The sequence below is a fragment of the Bos indicus genome, chromosome 6 (genome assembly GCF_029378745.1).
Source record: "Bos indicus isolate NIAB-ARS_2022 breed Sahiwal x Tharparkar chromosome 6, NIAB-ARS_B.indTharparkar_mat_pri_1.0, whole genome shotgun sequence".
Classification (NCBI taxonomy): domain Eukaryota; kingdom Metazoa; phylum Chordata; class Mammalia; order Artiodactyla; family Bovidae; genus Bos; species Bos indicus.
This window is the reverse complement of record NC_091765.1, coordinates 72,912,712-72,931,535: the sequence shown is the minus strand read 5'-3', so window position 1 is coordinate 72,931,535 and position 18,824 is coordinate 72,912,712. Positions and strand designations below refer to the sequence as shown.

General features: G+C 43.2%; 1 protein-coding gene and 1 pseudogene across 1 annotated transcript in view; one reads left to right on the top strand and one right to left on the bottom strand.

The window, feature by feature from the left end:
• Positions 1-18,824, bottom strand: part of LOC109560500 (RE1-silencing transcription factor-like) — a 148,396-nt gene that overhangs the window by 116,516 nt on the left and 13,056 nt on the right. The gene's annotated exons all lie outside the window — the stretch shown is intronic.
• Positions 1,187-7,706, top strand: LOC109560499 (nitric oxide-associated protein 1 pseudogene; annotated as a pseudogene).

The following is an 18,824-nucleotide window of genomic DNA, read 5'->3' as shown; positions in this document are numbered from 1 at the left end:
ATATGTTTTGAGCAATATTATGTTAATGAGGAAGAATAAATATAAAGTGTGAAGAAAATGGGCGTCTGTCAATCCAGGGTTAAAGTTTCATTCCTGCTTTAACAGTAGTGATGCTTAATACTTTACATGTATGTCAACACTGTAAAATCAATATAGAAGAAACAATGCCTTGTGACTTGTTAGAATACTTCTAAATTTTAGTTATTTTAAAGAAGCTGTTGTGTTTACAGTTGTGACACTGTACGCTATTTTCAATACGCGAAGGGAGAGTCAGATTTACCGAGAAGACAAGGGAAAGAAGAGTCCCTCCGACCGAGATCATAAAGACTGCGTTTCCCGAACCCTCCACCTCTCAAAATCCCGGACTCCTTCCCAGCCTGGAGAATGTGGGTAAACGACTGGGGACGTGGTCCGACCGGCCCGGTAAAGTGAAAGAATGTTGGTCTCTCAGTCGCCTCCGACAGCAAGGACTGTAGCCTGCCAGGCTCCTCTGTCCATGGAATTCTCCAGGCAATTCTCTGGAATACTGGAGTGGGTAGCCATGCCCTCCCTCCAGAGGATCTTCCTCACCCAGGAATCCAACCCGAGTCTCCTGCATTGAAAGCAGATTCTTTATCGCCTGAGCCACCAGGGAAGCCCAAGAGGTACCCTGGATCGGGAAAGTGAAAGTGAAGTCGCTCAGTTGTGTCCGACTCTTTGCGACCCCGTGGACTGTAGCCTGCACCAGGCTCCCCTATCCATGGCATTTTCCAGGCAAGAGTACTGGAGTGGGTTGCCATTTCCTCCTCCAGGGGATCTTCCTGACCCAGGGATCGAACCCAGGTACCCTGGATTGGGAAGGAGGCCACAAATCCTCCATTCGTTCAGCCCCCCCTTAGATGGCTCGCCCCTTAGATGTTTCCCCCCTTAGATGGCTCGCCGCGGAGTATTCTGAATGTTCACGTACCCTTGTGTGTGTCACACATACTGATTAACGGTTCACGACACTCTTAAAATCACAGACAGAATGGCCGAGCAGCCACACACACACACACACACACACACACACACACACACACACAAACACACACACACGCGCGCGCGCGCGCGGCGTCAGACGAAAGCACCTCTCCCAGAATACTCTGCGTCTTACACTGGAGGCGGGAGGGGCGGGGGAGGGAATATAAATTATGCGCCTGCGCAAAGCGTAGGTTAAGGTTTCCTAACGGCTAGAAATTCTGCACACTCGCAAATTGTAGGCGGACGCTTCAAGCTGTTTATATACGGGGAGGATCGCTCCTACACGCTTGGCCTCGGATATAGCCAATGAAAAGTTTTTGCTTTTTAGTGCTGTTACATAATGACACAAGGGTTCCTTGGTGGCTCAGCCATACAGAATCCGCCTGCCATGCAGGAGACGCTGGTTTGATCCCTGGGTCGGGAAGATCACGTGGAGAAGGAAATGACTACCCACTCCAGTATTCTTGCCTGGAGAATCCCATGGACGGTGAAGCCTGGGGTCGCAAAGAGTCGGACACGACTGAAGCGACTGAGCACGCACGCATAATGACACATGGGGAAAAAGCCAAGAAGATGTACTAATGAAAGGTTTCTATTGTGGCTATAAGTCTGCGGCATTCGATTTTCGACTTTTTTTTCCCTCCTACTTCCAAAGACAAAAACCCGAAGATTTTAAAAATAAGATTTTTTATTAGCGGGCAGTGCCAGCGGCGGGGCGCTGAAAAGCCTGAAAATGAACAGACCCTCACTCGCAAGCCTATTCCACCAACCCACTCTAGTCTTAAGTCCCCGATATCTTTATCTCAGCTTCAAATGGGTTCTTGGGCCATAGAGCCTTCATCGAGAGAACTCAGGCGATTAGACGCGGAAGAAATAGCTTCAGTGCGACGCTGACGAATGACAATTCTCAGATACTCCCGGCCTGTCCCTGTTGTTTCACCAGCCACAGTGCTCCTGCCCCAGGTGGCTCCGCCCCTTTGCCCTCTCCAGCATTAATTATGCTGCCCGCGCGCCTTGCTTGCAGACTGCTCTGCGGCTTCCTGCGGGGACCCACTCCCACGTAATACTCCCATGTAGTGCGCCACGACGTCCGGGAGACGCTCCTCGAGAGGAGATGCGCGGCCGACTCCTCCTCCCGGCACCCAGCGCCTGGGACGTGGCCTTCCCCGTGGCGCGGTGGCGACTGGGGGTAACCCAAGAGGGGCTGACCTGGAGGAGAGTTTTCTGTTCCCCGAATGCGTCCAGGATTCGGAGCCGGAACTGACCCTCCAAGACTAGCTGTGGGAGCTGCAGCAGCGGCGGGAGGGGAAGGAGCGACAGCGGCAGCGGCGACGGCAGGAGAGGCGGCAGCAGAAGTTACGGGCCAGCCAACAGGTGCTCCCGGCCCGTACGCCAATACTGCTTAGTGTTGGTGCATCACCAGCGCGCCCTGCGCTTTCAGGTGAGCCAGGAACAGTTCCTGGAGGTGGTGAGCGCCGCTCTGCGGTGGCCGGAACCCGCCCTGGTGTTGTACAAGGTGGAGCTGCTGGATCTGCCCGACGTCCTGCTGCTGCACCTGCCCGGCCCGGTGGGCCCCAAGCAGCTGATCGTGCTGAGAAGCAAGGTGGACCTTATGCCCCAGGACACTCCCGACTACCAGCAGCGACTCCAGGAGCGACTGTGGGATGGCTATTGGCGCCGGGCTCTTGCCGCCCCGTGGCTACCGAAGGCCACAACATCTCAGCGGGCACAGGCCACCGGATAGGGAGGAGAATGAGAATGTTCCGTCCAAGATCCGCACGGTACTCAGAGCCGTGCGGCTTATCAGCGCCAAGACTGGCTATGGAGTTGAGGTGTTGATCTCCGCGCTCCAGCGCTCCTGGCGCTACCGCGGCGACGTCTACCTGGTTGGTGAAACCTACGCTGGCAAGTCAACTCTTTTCAGTACGCTTCTGGAGTCCGATTACTGGATCGCCAAGGGCGCTGAAGCTATCGACAGGGCCACCATCTCCCCTTGGGCTGGTTAGTCTTGGGGCACCCATCTCCTTCGTTTTCATAAAAGTTATAAGTCTGATCATGTTTCAGGCACCTAATTCTGTATCCTTCAATGTCCAGCAGGGGCTGGTGGGATGCTTCCCTCTAAAAAAATTCTCTCCCTACTTTGGTCACATTTCTCTTCCATATCAGCTTAGTGCTTGTAAATTCAGTATAGGTTGTAGTAACTTTTCAGTAGAAAAAATTATAATACTCTGATGTTCAAGCCACTGTTCTAAACACTGAACCAGGGGACATGGTTCAATGAACCAGGGGACAAAGCAGTGTCTGCTCTCTTGGAGGTTTCCCTTGTAGCTTTAGTCCTTTGTTTCTCCAGAAAATCCTTTACTCTCTACACCTCCTCCACTCCTGTCTTCCTCTTTATATCTTGAGTTTACTCATGAGAATACTATACAGATTTATTATTATTTACTTATTTCGGGTTGTGCTGGGTCTTTGTTGCTGTGTGTGGGCTTTCTCTAGTTGCAGCCAATGGGGACTGCTCTTCACTGCAGTGCAGGGGGCTTCTCTTGTTGATCACAGGCTCTAGGGTACATGGGCTTCAGTAGTTACCCCTCCCAGGCTCTAGAGCACTGGCTCAGTAGTTGTGGCGCACAGGCTTAGTTGCTCCACAGTATGTGAAATCTTCCCCGGATGGGGGATGGAATCCGTGTCGCCTGAATTGGTAGGTGGATTTTATCCATTGTACCACCAGGGAAGTCCCTACTATACAGATTTAACATTTGAATTCTTCACTAATGCAATATGATTTGTGGCTTTGTTGAGAAGAAACGTCAAATATGTGGCTTTAAGAAACATCTGTAATAATTGCAAAATAGGTGCTTCTAAGACCTTGTTTTTATTTCAGTTTTATATGGGTTGGTAGACTTGCATTGTATAAAATAAGTTCCTTCTTTCTTCCTTAAGGGAAACCAGTCAGCTTGGTTTACAGTTGTGGCTTCCAACTTTCTTCCTGTTTTGTTGGAAAAGGTGGATACTATATATCAGAAGAAGCACATGGGTTATACGCTACTGAAGGTGAGCCAACATGATTTGATGGTTGAATAGTTAGGTTAATGCACCCTGGTAGTCCCAACAGCCCTGATAAAAAGCCTTTGTTGGACAGAACCATCTTTGTTACACCATCAGCTAGCTCTCCCTGACCTTGTTCACCTTGAGGATTTTGGGTATAAAGTGAGATGGGCTCTGATAAGAAAGGGGATGTTGGATTGGACTGATCCCAGGATACTGACAAGAGCTTTTCTCTAGGTGACACTGTCCAATATGGTAGCCTTATGTGGCTAAATAACCAACATGTGGCTATTTCAATAAGTTAATTAAAATTAAATAAACTTTAAAATTTAGTTCTTTACTTGCACTAGCCACTTTTCAACTGCCCAGTGGTCACATCATTTCAAAAAGTTGCACTGGATAGAGTGAGATGTTGGTTTTTCTTACAACTGGGTGATGCTCCTGACATGTAGTGGGTGGAAGCCAGAGATGATGCTAAACATAATGCGTGCACAGGACAGCCCCTCACAACAGGGAATTATCTGGTTCACATGTGAGTAGTGCTGAGCTTAGAAGCCCTTGTCTGGGTAGAAAAGCTCTCCTCCCAGATTCTTAACCACAGACACTTAGAGACTATCGTACGTCTTCTCTCCTGCTTACTTGATCCTTCCTTTGACCTGTTAAGCAGTGTGAAAATTTCTCTGATCTTTCAGAAACAAAACAAAACTCAGTGTCCCACTCCTTCCTCTTCTTTACAATCAAGCTGACTCCTGCTCCTCACCTCCCATCCTCTGCAGTCCCTGCTGTGCCCTTTTTGTGCCACTGAAATTGTTCCAAGTTCACCAGAAACTGAATGGGGCCTATTTATAGTTCTTTAACCAGACCTGAATACACACTGTTGGCTAGCCTGTAGTGTATGATGGTTAAGATCACTGGAGCTAGGCTGGGTTCAAATCCTACTCTGCTCCACCACTTAGTGAAGCTGTGTGACTTTAGGCGAGTTTCCTTTACCTCTGTCTGTTGTGACCACACCGTGAGGTTGTGGAGAAAATCCAGTGCCAGGGCACCGCTGTCACTGCTGTGTAAGTGTCTGTGGCGATGAGGAGGGGGTTGGGACATAGCTCCTGCAAAAATACCAGGTGCATCCAATGCAGATGTGATTTACATTAATGAATGCTCATACAACTAAAAATAGGTCAAAATGCACACCTGCCTTTCAACCAGGATAAAACCAACCTGACTTCAGAAGCAAATGCTTCTTTCTCTCTGGACTACAAAAGCCAGACTGAAATTAAGACTCCATTGAAATAACTGGCCTAAAGTTGATGCTCCAGACACATGTAGGATTTGAGGGGAAGGCTCCACCTTCATGCATCTGTGTAGTCTTCAGGGTGGACTCACTGATGCTTCTCAAAGCGACACCCAGGCTTCTCTCCCCTTGTAATACAGTTTCTTGGGCCACTCTGCCTCCTCCTTGCCTTCTGGTTTTCATTCATCTCCCGAGTCAAAGTCAGTCCTGCCTCCTAATCATCACTGAGACCAGCCTCACAGTCCAAACTGTAGCCTGCTTTCTGAGATTATGAGGTATAATCTAGACTCCAGTTTTATTGTCTTCCTCCCACCCCTACCCCACTACAGCTGTAGTTCTCAACCAGGTTGACTCTTACCACAAGGCAACATTTGGCAAAGCCTGGAGACAGTTTTGGTTTTCACAACCTGATGGACACTGAGTAGAGGCTGCTAAAGGTCATGCAGTACACAGGACAGCCTCCTCCGACAAAAAATTATTCAGCCTAAAAGGTCAATAGTGCTGAGGTTGACAAACCCTGCACTACACAAATTTTTCCAAAATACAAAGCAGGTCAAGTATTATGTTTTATTCTTTTCTCTTTCCTGCATATAATTCCTTGTTAGTTCCACATTACTGAGAGAAATCTCAACTGATAGCCTCATCACTATTACACACACACACACATACACCTAACATACTCTACACACTTAAACTACAGTTCTCTGAACTCATCATCCTTTTTCCAGTTTTTTGTCTGTACATGATTCTAACCCACAATACCTTTTCACTGAGTACTCTATTTTTCAAAATTCTGCTCATGTTTTCCTTGACCAAATCACATTAATTACTCTCTTCACAACCATAGTACTTAATAGAGGACTCTCATCACTTTTCTTACCCTACAAATTATTTACTTGCTACTTCCACCTTCTGATTTCCTGTGGGATCAGGGACCATATTGTAACATCTTTGTGTCCTTAGTGCTAAACACAGAGAGATCTATTAATACTTCCAATACATGGAAACACTTGTAAACACAGAGCTGAATCTTACCCATTTGCCATGTACCCTTCAATTCTAGTGAGGTAGGGAGCAACTTCTGTCTAGCTAGGCCTGTAAGAAAGGTGTTTGGAAGGTTGTTGCCTTAATTGCCCAGTTACTATGTCTAAAGCTTTATGGAGGGCTGTCAAAACAGTGTAAGCTAATAAAACAAGATTCTGCTGTCTGGAGGTGACCACCAGATGGATGCCATGGGGCCCTTGTCACTGGGATCTGTAGGTTTCATCCTGTCACAGAGCTCCTGGCCTTTTCATTTGATCTAGAAATGATTGAGGGTCTTTATCAATATTTTAAAGTTTAAAAGGGTTTTATTATTGATACCTGTACAGTACTATTGTATCAGTGCCTTACTTAGTATTAGAGTTATCAGGGGTTTCATTTGAATTTCCAAATAACTTCATCTCTCCCAGTGGAAGGTTCCAATGGGTGGAGAAGAAACAATGGCGGGATTTCCTCCTCTTATTGCTTAAGACATCACATTAGATGAAGGATTTGAGTAATCTGAAGCAGTGGCTGACATCAGGTTCTCCTCTGCAGGTAATTTTACACCAAGCACTTTTCAAAAGGGGAATAATGTAGCCTTCCTGATGTTTTGGGCTTCCCTGGTGGCTCAGACGGTAAAGAAACTGCCTTCAGTGTGGGAGACCTGGGTCCATCCCTGGTTCAGGAAGATCCCCTGGAGAAGGAACTACCAACCCACTCCAGTATTCTTGCCTGGAGAATCCCATGGACAGAGGAGCCTGGTGGGTTACAGTCTACATGGTCCCAAAGAGTTGGACACGACTGATCGACTAACACATACACACTGATGTTTAGCATATTTTTATAGTTGTGTATAAAAATATCTATTTTATGCATTAAAATATGCATGTATATGTTGCCTTAACTGACATTAACTGAAAATTTTAATAAATACATGCTAGATTATTCATAAGATGCAACCTACTCTGAAAATGAATCTGTACATTTTCACAAATGCATTGTATGCTTTAAAAAAAAAAATGGAGTGAGACAGCAGTAGCTTCCCTTGGGTCTCCACCTGGAGCTGTGTTTGGTGTTTTTAATAGGATGTTTGCTAACACCATCTGTATTCTGTTGTGTGCCTACATAGGTTGGGTAGCAGTGAGCCCAAAGTTTAAGGACTGCACCTCTGATGCTATATACCTCAAGGGACAGTTCTGACATTGTACAATCTGCAGAAAAAGAAAAAAAGATAGCTGTATGAAGCTGACCTGTTCACACTGAAGATCAACTATATAGAATATACTGTGTACATCACATTGCATTTTATTAAATATCGCTATAATAAAGCCCCTTCACCCTTTTTAAACTACCAAGGACCATGCCTCTTTTTAATGAATTGAGTTTGTAAACACATTTTTTTTTAGTAGGGCATGTACATGTGCGTATCTGTGATTCAAAAATACCTAAAAAGGAGTTCTGTTACATTCAGGTTTCTCCCACTAGTATTTGTTATTGAGACCAGATGGCATTTCTTATTTAGAATCTAAAGAGCAGCTTAGCAGTTGGTGTAAGAGAAAATGGCAGAAAGTCAATGTCTCCAAAATACACTGGCTTAAATGAAAGAGAAATGAGTAAGTGGCTGTGCTTCAAGTAGTCAGCCAAACACCCAACAGTGGAACACTCCATGGCTTCCCTCTCTGGGTCTAAGGTGGTTGCTCAGGTTGTCATCCTTACACAGCAATGAGAAAAAGAGAGTAAAGAGCACGCAGTTACCTTACTGAAAAAAAGGGAAAAGCTGGAAGTTGCCCACATCACAGTGTCCAGTGGGCAACAGTTCCATGGCCACACCCCTCCATGGGGAAGCTGGGGGATGTAGACGGAAATGCGGAGTCAGATTTTTATTACTAAGGGAAGAAACAGTGAAAGAAATCTGGAAAACAAGTAGAAGTTTCCCTTACGTTATCTAAACGTACCCAAACATCTTAGAAAATGATTTATATCTTTTTGGTATCTGAGATCTATTCTGCAAGGATAAAGCACTTCCACTATTTTCTCAGCATTTGCCTGTAAACACTGTACATAAAACACTACACCAGTCAGAAGTCTGTACCTTTATGTATTCTTAGTTGAGTAAGTGGCATTATAGCTGTGGACAATGAATTGGTGAGTCAAGTCCCAGGTCCCAGTGTTGAGATAAACGCTCATGGAGTAGGCTGGCCTGAAATGCAGATCCATGAACTTCCTGTAGACTCAGGTTTAACATGAACTTAATACTCCAGGTTCTCTGTCAACAGGTACACTCTAGCCCCCTTCTCACTAAGTTAAGTCATTGTTGGATAAATGGTATTTTAAAATGAAACTGGTAAAAAAAAAAAAAAAAAAACTTCATAGATCTCACTTTCATCATGTTTCAAAGTGAATACTATTGGCATATTGGGGAAGGTGGTACTATATGTGCATCCTTCGTCCCTAGATACTAAACACCACTAGCATGTAACATAAATGCCCTGCCCCATTACTCACTGTGACATTGGAGAGCCCCCCTGGTGTTTCCAGACCCACCCTCTAGAGGGTGGTGGCTTCCCACGTTGAGAAAATGATAGTTGATTTCTATTTTGGAGAGAATGAAATACTGTTAACTTTACAAGTTAAAATTGTGACCATTATATTTCTATGTACTGTTCATAGTTTGTAGCTTAGTCCTGAATCTAGACAAGAAGATAATATGGTAAATGTGCATTTTAGAAAAATACAGAACCCAAAAACTGATGCTGTTATTTACCTGAAAACTTACAGGCTTTTAGACATCTTGACAAAGATTCCATTTTTAAATGTTCAAAGTTTATATCCTCAGGTTTTTCTTACTTCTAATATTCAATGGTTATGGTTAGATTGAGGCATATCCAAGTGTTCCAAGGTATCTTGCTAAGTTTCAAACAGTAAAATTTACTAGGTAAATTTCAGTTTCACTGGTTGTGTTAGTTAATCTCTTTGGGTCTTCATTTTCTCATCTATAAAATGAAGGAATGACACTAAATATTTCTCAGTCCTTTCTATGATTCTCAGCAAAAGCAGACAGGAAAGCCAAGAAAGGTTGGTTACAAGACCTCAGATGAAAAAGGCTGTCTGAGCATAGACAGTGGAGACGGTGCTAGGATTCGTTATTAATTTATAACACATTCAGTCAACCTACTGCAGCCCAGAATGATAGCCCAGTTGCTCTATCCAATTGATCCAGTATGGATTTGCTTTAAGAAAGTTCTCTTATTGTGTTGGCTTCTGAGCATTAGCCAGCTAACTGATACTTCCTAATCCACTGATCTCAGGATGAAGACTGACTTTCTGTCTCTAATAATTTATACTGTGGCAGCACCCAGCAATCAGGAGAGTAGATATTAATGGCAAGGTGTCAGGACAGCCCCTCATGTCCACAGAACAGGGGTTGTTTTGAGGGACTAGAAAATGATTAAGCAAATTTTATACTAGTTCGTTTACTTGGTTCTGCAGACTTGTGTTCAGCATGTCACCTCTTTTGTATTCATGACACTGTAGAAGTAAAAATGTGCAATCAAAGAGCTTTTTGACTTCTGTGATATTAAATGCAGTTTTATCTTTTTAAAGTTCCATTATCTTTTCTCCCTTCTGTAAAACACAGCATTTTCTTCAAAGTTTCTGAGACAAAGTGATGTTTAACACATTTTGTTTTTCATCACCATAACCAGCAAGCCCTACCCATCACTGGGGCTTTACTGTGTAGTTCCCCAGTGTCCTATTTGTCTCTGTTACTTGCAACACGTCCCATGACAACGGAGAAGTGCAGCACAGACACAATCCTGTGTGCTTGTGCTTCTTGCTCACTCACTCTCTGCTAAATGGAAATCAAGGCTGGTTTCCTGCAGATGACTAACTTGGAGCTCCAGTGGCGCCAGACATGGCAGACCTCTTATTGCTTCACAGAGTAGGCACCCTGTGCTCCAGCTGAGGTGAGCTGTTTTGTAGACGGCCTCTGATCATTTACCCTGGCTTCCCTCCCACCTGGCTGTGTCTTATGAACCAACAATCATTTCCATTCTTTCTCAGACTGCTCCATTTTCTCCTGGCTGCTCTCCTCCCTGAGGGATTGTTTTCTCTCAAATGTCAAAGAGTGACGCTTAAACAATAAGAACAGACTTCGGGCTCGTGTGAACCCAACAGCACCTCTGCCTGCTCTTAATGTCTCTGTCCTGTTGTCTGTCCCACTGATGCCTGGTAGTGGGTGGGAATGGCTCAAGATTAGTATTTTAACATCATATAGGAACGATGCTTCACTTCGTACCTTCATGTCAAAGACCATCAATATTTTCTCATTTAGAACAGAAGTTTCATGATCTGAATATTTTTAGGTCTGCTGCTGCTGCTGCTAAGTCGCTTCAGTCGTGTCCGACTCTGTGCAACCCCATAGACAGCAGCCCAACAGGCTCCCCCGTCCCTGGGATTCTCCAGGCAAGAATACTGGAGTGGGTTGCCATTTCCTTCTCCAATGCTTGAAAGTGAAAAGTGAAAGTGAAGTCGCTCAGTCGTGTCTGACTCCTAGCGACCCCATGGAGTGCAGCCCACCAGACTCCTCCATCCATGGGATTTTCCAGGCAAGAGTACTGGAGTGGGGTGCCATTGACCATCCTTAAAAAACCCACATCTTGGAGCCGCAGGTTCCTGTTTTTCAGAAGCTTCCTTTTGCTTCTCAAACAATTCTCAGAATTTAACCTGGTGGAAGCACTTGGCTGTAGTATTCTCACTGGTAGGTATAAGATGATGCTTAATCACAGATACTGTCAGTACCTCTGGCCAGGAACATTGGTAGAGCTGAGAAAACTGAGGCCAGACACACACACACACACACACACACACATGTGCTAGAGACCACATCATCAGGTGATTTTGAACATGAGGGATTACCAAAATCCTTCTTAAGTCTTCAGTAAGTCCCTGGAAAACAGCCAGCATGAATGAATTAGGAAAAAGAGAGAACTTTTTTGTTTTGGCAGTTGGTTTTGCCTTCCCTAAAAAATAGCAAGACAGGAGAATTAAATTTGCTTAGTATCACTGATACTTTTCTAGTGTTTCTTCCTATCCTGCCTAAAGACAGAACCTCAGGACAGTTGTATTTGAGGCTATTCACAGAAATGGGAATACAAGACCACCTGACCTGCCTCTTGAGAAACTTATATGCAGGTCAGGAAGCAACAGTTAGAACTGGACATGGAACAACAGACTGGTTCCAAACAGGAAAAGGAGTATGTCAAGGCTGTATACTGTCACCCTGTTTGTTTAACTTCTATGCGGAGTACATCATGAGAAACGCTGGGCTGGAAGAAGCATAAGCTAGAATCAAGATTGCTGGGAGAAATATCAACAGCCTCAGATATGCAGATGACACCACCCTTATGGCAGAAAGTGAAGAGGAACTAAAAAGCCTCTTGATGAAGGTTAAAGAGGAGAGTGAAAAAGTTGACTTAAAGCTTAACATTCAGAAAACGAAGATCATGGCATCTGGTCCCATCACTTCATGGGAAATAGATGGGGAAATAGTGTCAGACTTTATTTTCTTGGGCTCCAAAATCACTGCAGATGATGACTGCAGCCATGAAACTAAAAGACGCTTACTCCTTGGAAGGAAAGTTATGTCCAACCTAGATAGCATATTGAAAAGCAGAGATATTACTTTGCCAACAAAAGTCCATCTAGTCAAGGCTATGGTTTTTCCAGTAGTCATGTATGGATGTAAGAGTTGGACTGTGAAGAAAGCCAAGTGCCGAAGAATTGATGCTTTTGAACTGTAGTGTTGGAGAAGACTCTTGAGAGTCCCTTGGACTGCAAGGAGATCCAATCAGTCCATTCTAAAGGAGATCAGTCCTGGGTGTTCTTTGGAAGGATGATGCTAAAGCTGAAACTCCAGTACTTTGGCCACCTCATGTGAAGAGTTGATTCATTGGAAAAGACTCTGATGCTGGGAGGGATTGGGGGCAGGAGGAAAAGGGGACGACAAAGGATAAGATGGCTGGATGGCATCACCAACTCGATGGACGTGAGTCTGAGTGAACTCCGGGAGTTGGTGATGGACAGGGAGGCCTGGCGTGCTGCAATTCATGGGGTCGCAGAGTCGGACATGACTGAACTGAACTGAACAATTACTATGATCATATGATAACCCATAGAGTGCCTATTTCTTTATAGTCTTTTAATACTATGAATAGATCTTATTTAAACATGTACAATGAGCCTGGCACTTTTAAGCACTTTACATTAACTGAATCCTTACAACAACGCCATGCTGGAGGTATTGTTATTACCTGCATTTAGAGATTGCAAGCTAAGGTTCACATAATTAGCCCAGAATTAAGGCGTGATGGATCTGTGATGCCAAACAAACCTAAGCAGTTGTGCTCCAGCACCTTGTGGGTTTAATTATACAGTAAAACTTCATTTTTTCCCCTTCTGATGTACAGTTCTCTTTATTTTAATATATGTATAAGCTCATTAACCACCATAATAAAAATACGTAACAGTTCTAACAGCACCCAGTTTTATAATCACCACACAACAGTCCCTGTATATACAAGAATCCATCTCAAATCTAAAGGTGAGAACTTTTCAACCTTAGGAGGGACACATCTCAGAAAAGCAACCCATTTTGAAGATCTCAAAGGTAGTGCCACTTAATTCTCTCTTTAGCTTCCTTTGAATCCTCCCATATACAATTCCAGCCTAAGAATATTCCTCAGAGCTAGCATGTGACTGTGAAATGGGCTGCAGCCTTGCTAACTTCAGCAGTGGTGTCCAAACTGTGTCCCACTGTGAATTCTGTGCTGTCTTACCATCTCAGATAGTTTTAAATCGAAAGTGCTTCCATGACTGGCTGGGAATCTTTACACATTGCTAGTGAGCTTTGCCAAGTACCACGGACAGATCACAGCATGAGTGGAGATCCTGACTCACAATTCTGATTAACAGGAAATTACACACACAGGAAATTTGGAATGCAAATACACAAAGAAATACACCAGTAAACTATCCTAAAAGAGAAACTGATTTAAAAAAACTAGTGGTCTCTATTTCTTCACATATCAAATAGCTTCAAAACAATTATTTAAAAAATTAATTTGGCCTTAAAATTGTTTAAAAATGGCCTTGCCTTTCTCCTTGACCACTCATCCTGTTTCCTATCCCTTTTCATATCTTACTTTCACTAAAAGGGGATCTTAGTGGCACAACTGAAGCCTTTTATTATCTCCAGTTTTCTCAACGTTTAACATCTAGCTGGAAGAGATCACTTTCTATGGTTCACTTTAAGGTTAAATATTCAACAGGAAGAAAAAATTGGAGAAATGGTGACTACTTTCCTTTAAATACCAGATAGTATATTTTATTGAAATACTTAAGGAAAATGTCTTTTTCACTGGATGAAAAAACTATTATGTAAATTAATTCCAAGAAATAAGCACAACATTTATAGCATGGGAAATTGGATGAGGTTGCTCAACAAAGGAAAACAATGCTTAACAGTCCCATTTACTAACTCACTAATTCAGCATGGGTTCAGAAAGTTCTAGGTACAGTTGCTCATTTGTCAATTGGAAATGCTTCTTTTAAAACTACATTGAGGGCATAAATTAGGTTTGTATCTACACTTGTTGCTGAGTAACTAACCACCCCAAAGCAATGACTTTAAACAAGCTTTGCTCTGATTCTTCGTTGTTGTTCCATCACTAAGTTGTGTCTCTGCAACTCCATGAACTGCAGCCTGCCAGGCTTCCCTATTCACTATCTCCTGGAGTTTGCTCAAATGACTGTCGACTGAGTCGGTGATGCCATCCAACCATCTCATCCACATCCGTTGCCGAGTGACTAACCACCCCAAAATTTAATGACTTGAAACAAGCTTTGTTCCAATTCTTTGGTCTGGCAGTTTAATCTGGGCTCAGATCAGTGGTTCTTACGCTCTACAGGTCATGCATTTGCAGACCTCACTCCCATGTCAGGAACTTCAGCTGGGATGGCTGTTAGCAGCTGGGAAGCCTGGGTCTTTTCCCATGGCTCACTCTACCTAGGATCTCATCCTGAAGTAGGCCAGTTCAGGCTCATTCACAGGTGATTTTGTTCAAAAACAGCATGAGTAGAAGTTACAAGGCTGAAGCTCACAATTGCACAATGTCACACTGCTGTATTCTATTGGTCAAAGAAAGCTGCAGTGGCAGCAGAGACTCAAGGTGATGGGAAAGGCTGCCAAGAATCTGTAGCCATTTTCATCCACCACAAGGTTTCAGCATGTTCATCACCTTGAGGAAAACACAGTATAACATGCTGAGAGTCAATTACTAGGTAGGTTGATAAGAAGTCCAGGGTCCCTGAGGAGGAGAAAGGGGTCTAGGGCTCTCAAGGAGAGGACAAACATTTTTTTCCACATTACTTTGTCTTAGTGAATATAACAATGTGTCTTGCACATTTTAATTTCATGGCTGCAGTCACCATCTGCAGTGATTTTGGAGCCCCCAAAATAAAGTCTGCCACTGTTTCTATTGTTTCCCCATCTATTTGCCATTAAGTGATGGGACTGGATGCCATGATCTTTGTTTTCTGAATGTTGAGTATTAAGCCAACTTTTTCGCTCCCCTCTTTCATCAAGAGGGTCTTTAGTTCTTCGCTTTCTGCCATAAGGGTGGTGTCATCTGAATATCTGAGGTTACTGATATTTCTCCCAGCAATCTTGATTCCAGCTTGTGCTTCATCCAGTCCAGCATTTCTCATGACGTACTCTGCATATAAGTTAAATAAGCAGGGTGACAATATACAACCTTGACGTACTCCTTTTCCTATTTGGAACCAGTCTGTTGTTCCATGTCCATGCTACAGTAATCAAAACAATATGGTACTGGCACAAAAACAGAAACATAGAACAGGAGAGAAAGCCTGCTGCGCATATAAAAGCTATGTTTAGCTTCTGGTTAGATATTATGAACTGGTTAGACATTATGATAGAGTGAAGGCTGCTTAAAGAGTACCCTCTTTATCATGTTAATATAAATAACAATTATAAATTGAGAACCTTCAGATTAGGCTGAAATCCTTTTCACCACCACTCCTAGTTGCTCCATTTACCACAGCATCCATCTGCCCACGTAATATTCTTCACTTAAATCAGAAAAGCAGTGTAGCACAGATCTGCCACACTGTGTGACACTAGGCAGTTTGCTTGTCTGCAGGAAGCAAAGTGGGAATACCAACCTACTTCTTGGGGATGTTGAGAGGATTAAGAGGTAATGCAATGTGCTCAGAAGAGTGCTTGATATTTAGGACTCCTCCTGCATGTTCATGTGAGATCTCCAGTTCCCTGCAAAATGCTTCCCAATTATTTCCAGGTATCCCTAAGGGTGGATCACATGGATCATGAATAAGGCTAGCCTACTCATATGTGAAGTCAGCCAGTCCATTCCTCTCCAACAACAGCTCTCTTTAGTGTAATTTCACACTCCTGCACACAGGCCACCGAGCAGAAACATGCAAGTCTTACCACTGCACTGCTGCCACGACTAACCTGCAGAAAATTCGTGTTCATTACTACCTCTACCAAAGAGGCTAGCTCAGTACTAACACAGCAGTGCAGATTCCTGCCCTTGGCTCCCTCCAGTCCCTGGGTAATGCAATCACTATAGCTGCCTCTGCTCCTGTTAACTGCAAGGCCCCATGCTTGCTACTAGGTAAACTTCTCTGCCTTACTCTCCATATATGTAAGATGTGCTGTATCACATCAGAAAAACCTTTCTTCTTCCATGCAGATAAAAATCCTGCTGGCATCCCCACACTAGTTCACCAGAAATGGCAAAATTCCAGCTACTATTGTAGCTCATGCTCAAGCAGGGACCTCTATCTTAATTTGCAGCTGATAGCTCAGTTGGTCAAGAATCGGCCTGCAATGCAGGAAACCCTGGTTTGATTCCTGGGTTGGGAAGATCAGCTGGAGAAGGGACAGGCTACCCACTCCAGTATTCCTAGGCTTTCCTTGTGGCTCAGCTGATAAAGAATGCGCCTGCAATATGGGAGACCTGGGTTCCATTCCTGGGTTGGGAAGATCCCCTGGAGAAGGGAAAGGCTACCCAGTTTTCTGGCCTGGAGAATTTACTTAGCTTAGAAGGGTATCCCCCACTACCAAATAGGGTAAAGTGAGTAACTCAGCACATGAAACAAGAACTTAGGTCTATGGGGGGAAAAAAGCTGCTCTTGATAGAGAATACCAGTTACCATACAAGTTATGTAACTGATTTAAGCAAAAATCAGTAGATGCTAAAATCAATGGGTGTGTTGAAGAATAAGACAGTTTCATTGTATCATCCCACAGAATTATAAAGGGAAAAAATAACTTTGCAATGGAGAAATATGATGGACAACACCTTAATCAAATAATAGAAGTTAAAACACCGATAACAGCATCATGTCTCTTCTGATGTAATGTACCAGTACTTACTATTCCTGCCAAGATGCATGACCTGATGTAAAGCAGGAGGAAACAATTACAATACTCCAAATAAGGAACATTCTTTAAACAGCTGGCATGCACTCCTCAAACTCTTAATGTTGTAAAGGACAAAAGCTATGGAATTGTTTCCAATTAAAGAAAACTGACAACCAAAGGTGATGAGGGATTAGGAGCAGGGAGGCTGTTAAAGGTTAGTATTTCATGTGGCACACTTTGAACACAGACTGTGGATTAAAGACTACACTAATCTTTAAAGAAGCAATTACCTGGTAGTTCAAATGGTAGTCTGCCTGCAATGTGGGAGACCGGGTTTGATCCCTAGAGAAGGAAATGACAACCCACTCCAGTATTCTTACATGGAAATTCCCATGGATGGGAGAGTCTGGCAGGCTACAGGCCATGGGTCACAAAAAGTCGGACATGACTGAGTGACTTCACAATGTTTAAAGTCCTGAATTTCATCATTATAATATAATTGTATAAGAGAAAGCCCTAATACAAATTGAAGTATTCAGAGATGAAGAGGTATGCTTGCAACTTAATTTCTGGGGTTCCACTACATACTGCGTACATACTAGAAAGGAAGTATGAATGGTGGATCCCAAAGGGGTATACAAGATTTCATGGTATACTATTCTTGCAATTTCTTTGTAAGTCTTAACTTTTCTCAAGCTAGTTTCTTAACAAAATCTCTTTCTCAAGACTTGCTATTTCCTGCTACATTGACTTTCTAATGCATTCAGAAAAATATCCTACTCTATGAACAAAGAGATTTCTGCATTATCAAAACCTTAAAATTACAACTACTACTGAATATTAATTAGATGAAATCAAGGAAACGTACACATACGCACCACAAAACACCACCCACACAATTATTCTTGTCCTGGGCAATTAACAACTATTTGTCCTTCTAAGGGCCAGATACTATTTTAGGTGCTTGAGCAAAGCAATGAACACAAAAGCATTCTTATGGACACTACAATATAATTGAGGAAAGTTGTGGCTATGGTTGTTCAGTCACTAAGTCACTGAGTAAAGTAGTGGACACAAAAGCCCACATACCATTTTAACATTAAACTCTACTATTTTACAAGACACATTAAGACAAGTAGGTGGATTATACAACTTACTCATGTCAAATAAAGGAAGGACTTTATATATGTAAGGGTATTTACTCTCTTATCTAGTGGAAAAAGTCTTAACACTAAAACTATATCCCAAGCACTAGACTAAGTGCTCAGTAAGTATTCAACATTCAAACCCACTCTACAGATACAAGGACCATATTACCCCATTTTCAGGATGAAGAAACAGGTTTAATAAAGTCAAAAATTATTTGCCCAATTACAATCATAAGGAAGAGAGGCCTATTGTGAACACAACTCTAACAAGGGCCACAGAGCACTTAATACAGTGAACATCAAAATCCTTTTAAAAGGCAATTTTGGGTAACTAGTGGGAAGGTGCTGTATAGCATAGGGAGCTCAGCTAGAGGGGTGGGATGGGGCGCATGGGAGGGAGGGTCAAGGAGGGGATGAATGTATACATATAGCTGATTCACATGGTTGTACAGCAGAAACATTAAAAAGCAATTATCCTCTGATTAAAAAAAAAAAAAGGGCAATTTCATAACACTGAAACTTCCCCTTAGTACTGATTACTAAAGATCAGTACATTGTTCTTACTATTATTATTAATAGCATCTTTGCCAACCTGCTTTTATGGAGCTGAAGATAAAAGCTGTGAGGTAACACTGGAGGGGAGCTCATAATACTGTACCATTAACTCTGCCTACAAACTAGGGTCAAGCCCTTAGTGAGACCATGGGCAGGATCCAAGAATGGCAAGAGGTTAAACAAATGATACAAGTAAAAAATTATAACAGAGTGAACCTCTGAGAAAGGAGTAGCAAAGGACAGGAGAAACACACTTGTAACCAAATACACTGATAACTTAAAGGTAACAAACTAAGTC